The sequence below is a fragment of the Hemitrygon akajei genome, chromosome 3, assembly GCF_048418815.1.
Source record: "Hemitrygon akajei chromosome 3, sHemAka1.3, whole genome shotgun sequence".
NCBI lineage: Eukaryota > Metazoa > Chordata > Chondrichthyes > Myliobatiformes > Dasyatidae > Hemitrygon > Hemitrygon akajei.
Genome location: NC_133126.1, coordinates 146022114 through 146032189, shown reverse-complemented (window position 1 = coordinate 146032189; position 10076 = coordinate 146022114).

The window sequence follows — 10076 nt, the reverse complement described above, 5'->3', positions numbered from 1 at the left end:
ATATCAAAGATTCATTGTTATATATTCATCTACATTTTGACGCTTATGGATTGCTATCAAGCTTCCCTGCGTGTTACATACTGAACATAATGTGAGAGGGCATTCTGGGTAGATGACTTACAAGTAAAATAAACAGCTGCACATTTGTTCCTCACCTCTCCTTCTCTCGTATGTCTTATTCACGGCCACCCGGCTTCCCAGTACTACAACCAAGGTGACAAGACCTTACATGATATTTCTTGTTTCATTCTCATCAGAAAACCCCATGTCCAATGCTGCTGGTGTACCACTGTGTAATACGAGTGAACGAAAAGAAAATGGCTGCAGCAAGCACGGTGAATGAAGAATCTGAGGGAAGGGAATGAAAAAGGGATGGTTAAATAAAATAAATAAAGGAGGGAGAGAGACAGACAAGACTGGTTAACTTTTCTGGAACATGATTGTTTTTTGTGATTCTTACTGGCTTTAAGAATAAGAAATCTATGTCAATCAACATTAACATTGTGGCAAAACTGGGCATTCAGCAAAAGAATGCTGGTATAATGATTTATATTGCCAAAGCTGCGGCAAAAATCGATATATTGAATGTGCCTGTAAAAGAAAAAAGACATTTTCAAACAAAAATGCTGTAATAAAGAAAAATTAATTTTGGGATAACAGAATGATATGAACAAGATGCAGCATTCTGAGGATGGACTGAATGAATCTCACTCTATGTTTGAAGAAGCTTTTCATGTATTATCTGGTTCAGGCCACAGAGATGGCTTTTGGGCAATCCTGTGGTTGGATGGGTCCTCTGTGAGGATACAGGTGGACACGGGGTGCTGCAGTATTGCTGGTGTCAAAGACAGCTTACAAGAAGAAATTGCAGCATTTCACCCCAGAAGGGGCAAGGTTGACATTAAAGATTTACACTGGTGAAGTTGTTCAAGTAAGGGAATCAGTACACTGTACAGTGGAGATTAACAGTAAAAGAAACTCCCACTGCACATTGTTAAAGGTAGCTGTCCAGTGCTTCTCAGCCGCTCGTAATTGGAGCAGCTCAAACTCAACAGGGACGAAGTGCACTTGATTGGTTGGAGTACTGGTCTACAAGAGGTATTGAAAAAACACACAGAAGTATTCAACGAAGAACTGGGTAGTATGAAAGGAATCACTGCTAAACTGGCTGTTAAGCCTGATACAACAGCAAATGGCTGAAGGAAAGGTCAGTTCCCTGTGCTCTCAAACCAAAAGCAGAGGCTGAATTGGAACCAGTGTGTGTAAGTAAATGGGCAACCTCAGGGATTCCTGCCCTAAAAGCGATGGGTCTTTAAGGTTTTGTGGAGACTTCAAGGTAACCATTAACCTGATTCTTACTGCTGAATAATAACCCCTCTTGCCCTCATTGATGATCTTTTTCCAGGATTGGCCGGAGGACTGACATTTACCAAGATGCAGATACATGAAGATCCAGGGTCCAAGGAACTTTTGACCACAGTGATTCACAAAGGGATGTTCTGATACTGAAGGCTTCCATTGGCATTACCTCAGCTCCCGCACTTTTTCAGCAAACAATGGAGCAGAAGCTGAGCAGTGGACAGGGGTGCAATGCTATTTAGATGACTTACTCATTGCTGGGGAAAGTTAATGTGAACACCTACAAAGCTTGGATGCTATGCTACAAAGACTCAAGGAAGATGGGAAGGGGGTCCAGAAGGATGTGTGAGTTCTTTCAACCTTCATTTGTAATCTTGGGCCAATTGCTCAAAAACTCAGGGTTTCACAAAGCACCCTGGGAAGTGAAGGTGACCAAGGAGGCTCCATCGCTACAGAATGTTAAGTCAATTACGATCTTTCTTTGGATTAATAACGTACTACACAAAGTTTGTTGCTGACCTAGCTAGCATGCTAAAACCATTATCAAATAAATCAACACACTGGCAGTGGACAGATTGCTGTGAAGAGGTTTTTAAAAAGGGCAAAAGACCACAGTCTGAAGTACTCACACACTTCAGCCCATCATTGCCCATACATTTGGCCTGCAACACGTCACCCTATGGTGTGGGGCCAGATACCTCGCGCATCATACTGTTGGGTGAAGAGCACCCAATCACTTTCGATTCAAGGCACTAAGCAAGGCAGAAAGCCACTATACCAAAATTGAGCAGGAAGCACTCGCAATTGTCTTTGGAGTTAAGTTCCGTCAATTCCTCTCTGGTTGATGATTTACACTACAGATAAATCATTGCCCCATGACATGAATGTTTGGTCCACAAGGGGGCATTCCTTCCCTGGCTATTAATCAAATGCAACGATGGGCTCTGTTACTATCTGCACATCAGTATGATATAATGTACAGGAGTTCTGAGCACCAGTTGAATGCTAATGGACTATCCAGACTTCACTAAACTGTCACAGCTCCAGAGCTGTCCCCAAAAGAGATCTTTTACTTCAAGGAAGTACCTACAGTGATAACTGGGGTGCAAGTCCAGAAGCAAACCTGGACTGACCCTGTTCTATCTAAAGTGGAGGATATGGTAACTCATGAGTGGAAAGGAGAGCCAGCCATAGCATTGAAACCTGACCAGGCTCAATTAAAAGAGGTCACAGTCCAAGCAGGATGTTTACTATGGAGCTACCATGTTGTCATTCCTCCACCAGTAGGAAAGCAAGTGCTTGACAACTACATGCAGGACACTGTGGAGTAGTTCATATGAAATATATCACATGCAGCTACTTCTGGTGGCCAGGAATGAACATAACCAATAAAGAGAAAGACAAAGCGAGCTCCCGTTGTCAGTAAGTGAGTAATGTTTCTCAACATGCTCTTTTGCATCCATAGAAATGGCCTGAAGAACTATGGCAGAGGATTCACATAGATTCTGCAGGATCTGTAGAAGGCCACATATTCTTGAGCATAGTGGACGCACACAGCAAATAGCCCGAGGTTGTCATCATGAAAAGTACTACATATGAAAAATGTATTGAGGAGCTATGTTCCATCTTTAGCCACGTCGTGCTTTCTCAACAGTTTGTAAGTGACAATAACCCACAACTCATCTGAAGAGTTCAAGAATTTATGGAATCAAATAGTATTCAATACATCAAGTTAGCACCAGATCATCAGGCCACTAATGGCCTTGCTGAACAATTCATACAAACAGTGAAAAAAGCCCTCAAGACTTTAATGGGAACCAGCGTCTTAGCATTTTTTTTGCTGATCTACCGCAACACACCTCACGCCACCACCAAAATGGCTCCAGCCACTATATCGATGAAAAGAAAGCTTCATACCTGCCTTGACCTGCTTAGATCCTAAACACAAAACAGATTGTGCTACTGAGCAGAAAACCCAAACAGAGAGATGTGCTAAAGCAAAGTACAGAAGTTTCACAGCACGGGAGACAACACTTGCCCAGAACTACATCTCTGGAATAAAGTGGATTCCTGTGACAGTGGTGACACATACTGGTCCTGTGTCACACACGGTGGAAACTAGTAACCACAACATCTGGAGAAGGCATGTTGATCAGCTGTTGTCCACTTCTGTGGCTACTAAAAAGTAACACAGACTGACCAATCCAGATCCATCTGTAGAAAAGGGACAAGATTCTGAGACAACTGCAGAACCTCCATTAAGATTAAATGACACAGCCGGTGCTCTCCTGTCACCTGTGGCGCCCCCTACTGGCAATGCAGTACCTAAGCCAAGATCTATTATATGTGCACCACCAAGAGATAGAATAATTTAGGCAACATCCCCAGCTCACCAGTGTTTTATTTTGTAACTCCAAAACTAATCGGAAGAAGTACATGGGAGAGCATTCCTCCCTGATTAGCTATAAATTCCAACTCAATATAGAGTGCATCTCAACATATATATACTATATAATACAACAACCATATAGACATCCACAGCACAGTAAATTTTAAATTCAGGCCTAAAAATTTCATCACTGTGGAAGATTTCTTTCTCTTGAGGGATAAAGTCTTTCATGAGTGGAGGGGGGTGGGAGGGAGTCACTCAGCTTGGCAGGAGAGACTTGTGGCTGTGAAACTATCTCAGCTTCTCAGTCCTCCTCTGTGGTGATTATAGGAGTTGACTCTGGAACTTCAAGAAGTAGTTATGACAACTCTGAACACCTTTCTTCTGCTCTCCTCAACTGACTGATATGTCATCTTTAGATAACATCGGACGCAATCTCCACTGTGTAGGGGAGTGGTCCAGTCCTATCCTTAATCTTTCCAAGTACCCACTTTTGATCACCTGTGTAGTTCCTCAGCAGGACCGCTTGCCCAGGAGTGAAACACTGAATCTCTTTGTTTGAGGAGCCCTCAGTTTATCTCAGAAGTTTGCCCTGTGTACTCCTTCTGAGACTGTGTTTGAGGAGACCCTAGTGTGAGCGCAGAGTACAATCCAGGAATGGTTGAGAGGTTTGCTGCATTGTGATATATACTGAGAAATTGGCGAGTTTCTGATTCAGTGTTAGTGTAGTGTGTTGTGCTAACGTTGCTCGCAGTGCATTCTTTACACTCTGGATAACCCTTTCCAGTAAGACATTTGTAGTTGGATGGTACAGTGCAGTGATAATACATCTTGTTCCGTTCATTCTCCGAAATGACTGAAACTGTTCTGCAACAAACTATGGTCTATTGTCACTGACTAAGTGTTCTGGAACACCAGTCATTGAGAAGAGGCTTCTCAACACATCAAAGTGTGCAAAGCTGTAGTGGAGACCACTGGGAACATTTATGGCCACTTTGTAGATGCATCCACTACTACCAAGAAATTTGTGCTCATGAACGGTCTGGCAAAATCGACGTGAATCTACCACCAGGGCAATGCAGGTCATTCCCAGGAACAGGGAGGTGCTGCTGAAGGCATCTTCAGGACACACTGGCATTCCAAACAGTGCATGACAAGCAGCTCAATCCGATCTATCCCAGGTCACCAGAAAAAAAACTTTGAACCAACATCATTTGAACTATGCCTAGGTGACAGGTAGGAGCTACTTCAACACTTCAGCTCTCAGCTTGGATGGTCCAACAACTCTCAGTTCTCACATAAAGGAACCCCCATCAAGGGCAAGTTCCTCCCGGCCCTGGTAAAAATGGAGGAACTGGAGTTTCTGCTGCACATTTGAGCTATTTGGCTTGCTCTGTAGACCTGAGACAGCGTGGGGTCTTTTCTGGTTTCCCTTTGGATCATCTCTGTCATAATATGGAGACTGTTGATTTGCGTTAGGGAGAATATGTCAAGAGGAGTGTCCTCTTTTGTAAACTTTTCAAGTATTTCCTTTTCCGCAGTTAAATCCATCAGCACTTCCATGATTAGTTGTCCTCTTGGATTCTGTCTTGTAATTGTGTCCTCCATGAAACCAAGCCCATCTCTCCATTGGTGCTGCTGCTGTTAGTGGAACACCCTTCTGTGGATTGAAAATGAACACTAGTGGTTGATGATCAGTAATGAAGGTAAACTCTGTCCCATGCAAGTACTGATTAAAATGTTTTACAACCCAAACCAGACTCAAGGCCCCTCTGTTAATCTGTGTGTAGCTTTTCTCTGCAGCAGTAAAGAAATTTGATGCAATGGCAATGGGGCATTCACTTCCATCACTAATTACATGTGACATGACTGCACCTACACCATAAGGCAAGGTGTCACAGGGAAATTTCACTGGATGATGTGGATCATATTGTCTGAGTACAGTGTCTGATGTCACCATTTCCTTTACCTCGCACCCCACCCTGCTTTGCCCATTGCCATTTGGTTCCCAATCTGTAGAAATAAGTTCAAGGGATGAAGCCCAGTAACCAGGTTTGGCAGGAACCTGTGATAGTAATTGACAAATCTGAAAAGGATCTCCTTTGGTCTTGGGGCATCTGACACTGCTTGAATTTTCTCAGCACAGTTGTGTAAATCTTGTGCATCAACGGTGTGATCGTAGTAAGTGATGCTTTGCTTAAAGAGTTCACACTTGTCGCTTCATACTCTGAGCCCAAAATCTTCTCATCTTTTTTACACTGTCTTACGATTTTGGAGATGTTCCTTGTCATCCTCTCTGGTAACAGTGAAGTCATCCAGGTAACACTGAGTGCCTGCGCAGCCTTGCAGCACCTGGTCCATAGCTTTCTGCTGGAGTGCAGGGGCAAATGCTACTGCAAAGAAACCAGAAGCTGAAACAGAATCAGAATCAGATTTAATAACACTGGCATATGTCGTGAGATGTGTTAATGTTGCGGCTGCAGTACTATGCAATGAATAACAATATCTTGAAGAAACTGAATTACAATAGTTTTATATATATGTATATTTGTATATTAAATAGTTAAGTGCAAAAACAGAAATTTAAAAAAAGTATTGAAGTAGTATTCATAGTTTCAATGACCATTTAGAAACCGGTTGGCAAAGTGGAAGAAATTGTTCCTGAATCGTTGAGTGTGTGCCTTCAGGCTTCTGTACCTCCTTCCCGATGGTAACAATGAGAAGAGGGCATGTCCTGGGTGGTGAGGGTCCTTAATGATGGACACCATCTTCCAGAGGTACCACTCCTTGAAGATGTCTTCGATACTACAGAGGCTCATACCCATGATGGAGTGGAGCTGTCTAATTTTACAACTTTTCTGGAGCTTACTTGAATCCTGTGCAGTAGCCACCCTCATACCAGATGGCGATGTAGCCTGTCAGATTGCTCTCCACTGTATATCTGTAGAAGTTTTCAAGTGCTTTAGGTGACAAAAATATCTCCAGGAACTCCTAATGAAATATCGCCACTGTCTTCTTTATGGATACATCAATATATTGGGGCCAATTTAGATTCTCAGAGAACTTGAAGCTGCTCACTCTCTCCACTTCTGATCCCTCTATGACTATTGGTTTGTGTTCCCTCATCTTACCCTTTCTGAAGTCCACAATCAGCTCTTTGCTATTACTAGCATTGAGTGCAAGGTGTTGCTTTGGCACCACTCAACTAGCTAGTATTATCTCATTCCAGTACACCCTCTCGTCTCCATCTGAGATTCTGCCAACAATCTTTGGCAAACTTATAGATGCTATTTGAATTATGACTAGCCACACAGTCATGGGTATAGAGAGAGTAGATCAGTGGGCTAAGCACACATCCCTGTGTTGCTTTAGTGATGAATGTCAGTGAGATGGAGAAGTTATTTCCAATCTGCACGGATTGTGGTCAGGTTAGGAAGTTGAAGATCCATTTTGATCCATTTGCAGAGGGAGATAGAGACTCCCAAGTTCTGTAGCTTTTTGATCAGAACTGTAGGGATAATGGTGTGAAACACTGAGCTATTGTCAATAAACAGCATCATGACATAGGCATTTGTATTGTCCAGTTGATCCAAGGCCACATGGAGATTGCATCTGCCATATACCTATGGTGGTGACAGGAAAATTGCAGTGGGTCCAGATCCTTACTGAAACAGGAGTTAATTCTAGCCATGATCAATCTAGAAGCCTATTATAGCCTTTGTGAGTGTTTATGGCGAGAAACACTCCGGACTCTCCTTCCATCTCCATCATTAGGTAGCCTCAGTTATGTCCACTTTACTGAAATATTTCCCTCCACAGTGGTTTGCAAAGATATCCTTTATCCTGGGTAGAGGGTATTGATCTGCTTTTAGTACTGGGATGATGCTGACACTAAACTCACCACAGATCCTAAAAGACCCATCCTTCTTGGCTACTGGACCACCGGTGTTGCCCATGAACTCCACTCAAACTTGGAAAGAATTCCTTCAGCCTCCCTGGGATTCAGCTAACTGGCTACTTTATGGCAGGTAGTATAATGAACCAACAACCATTGAATACAGATGCTGCCCGACCTGCTGAGTTCATCCAGCTTTTGTACGTGTTGATTTGATCACAGCATCTGCAGTGTACTTTGGGTTTAGTATAATGAACCACCTTTTGCGGAACTTGTAGAACTTGGGTGAGGCATTTTCATTTCACACTTTTTAAACACTATTTTAATCTTCAAACATTTGAATTCTCCAATGCCATCCTTGAACAATGCTGTGGCACCATCCAGTACCTTTCTTAATTTGCTTTCAGTTGACTCTGTTGTAGGGTATGTGGCATGCAAATGGTGGATGGATCTCCAAAACAGTTATAGTTGTCTCAGCCAATCATGTCCCCTTAATGCAGGCCCTCCTGTTTTTACCACATACAAGCCCAATGTTGCTTATTGGTTCTTTTATTTCACTGTTACGAATGTCATTCTCATAGGAGTTATCTTTTCTCCAGTACACAGTAAAATCTTAGTTGGATACCTGCAGGCTTCAGTTCAGTATCTTTGAAATGCCATTCAAACTCATTTTGTGGAATGACTGAAACAGCCGCGCAAGTATTCTGATGAAATGTCTTGGCCCAAAACGTCATCTGTTTACTTTTTTCCATAGATGCTGCTTGGCCTGCTGAGTTCCTCAAATCCGAGACAATGACCTACCTGTTGAAGCACAGTGAGCTTTGATGCAGATGAAGTATCCAATCTCCTACGCCCTTCCACTTCCTGGATGGTCAAAAACCCAATGTTTCTTAGCAATGAATTCCTCATTTTTTGCAAATGATGGTTTTTATTGTCCCAGTTAGCAGCAGCCCAGGTCAGAACTCGTCCACTCAAGAGAGAGATGATAAAGGCAATCTTGGCTCAGTCCATAGGCTGGGAGAGGAGGTTATGGCATCAGGTTGGGGATATACAGAGAAGTATTCAGGCACTGGAATCCAGGGCTAAGAGGGATCTGTTTGACTATCACAGAGTTACTGTATTGATATGGAGAATTGGAAGAAAGTGGCATGTAGATGGCCAATGGTTTCCTATTGCTTCTGGATCACATGCTCATGTTGACAGATGACTTCCTTTAGGCAAGCAGACTCTGCTGGGTCAATCAATGGTTCATTCATCCTGTCAGGGAATGTAAAGGAGGCTTAACCCAAAAGTAGAGATGATTTAGAAGTGAATGAAAACTCTAATAATCAATTGCAAATAACAAGCTACCAGGGGCCACAAAACAAGACAGAACAAATACTAAACTCATAGACAACAAGGTAACTGAAACCTAGAAGCAACTGGTTGAGACTTGTTGTTTCAATGAGTGATCAAGGATTGTGGATGAGAGTTCATAAAGGCTGCAGGTGATGCACTTGAAATGAGTGGCAGGTGACTCCTGCTGGCTGGTAGACACTGGGAGGAGTCGGCATGTGTAGGCTTGAGTAACAACTCTGTGTAATTGCACAATTAGTGATTGCTCCATCGCCAGAGAACACAGATTATAATGTTTCAGTGTTAAAGTTGTTAACAATGTTACTCCAATGTAATGTAAACACAGCCCCTTATAGAATGCAAGCATCAGGGATTATTTTATTGAGTACATTTTTCTAATGTTTCCCTGGACATTGATTAGAAAATATTATCATCTTAGTTTTGCCCATTGAAAAGGTAGCTCTTCAACTTCAGAACCTATTTACTACAGCATTAAAACACCAGACTGGTTTATTTACTTAAGTGGGCATGAGTCTGCCATCTTTGTTTTTAATTCACCTGCATGTTGTGGCATTAATGTCAAGTCCAGAAGTTACTCTCAATCTCTTACGGCCCCTTGTGAAAGCGATGGAGAGCTGCTACCTTGAAAGATTGCAATCTGAATTGTTGAAGTATTCCCACATTCTTACTTATATTCTTGTTATTCCACTAACATGATTGTTGACACTTCTGCTAAGCAGAAGTTTATTTCAATCTATGCCCCATAATAATTTTCTACATCCCTGTCAGTCTTCCTTGCTCCAGGAAGAGGGAACAACCTGTCGAGCCTCTCCTCATCAGCTTTCTGCTGAATCCCCTCTGAACCTTCCTCAGTGCAATCATGTCATTTCTATGCTGAACTAAATCAGCACACGTTGCAGTTGCAGGCTCATCAATGCTTTCTGTAGCTGCAACCTCCCGGCTTTATGGTTTAAACCCTGACTAATGAAGACCTTATTTACTACCACACTCCCTGTGCTACCATCCTCAGGGATCTTTAGATTTGCAGGAAATCATTTGGAATTGAATCATTTGGGAAGGTCAGTCACCACCTTCATC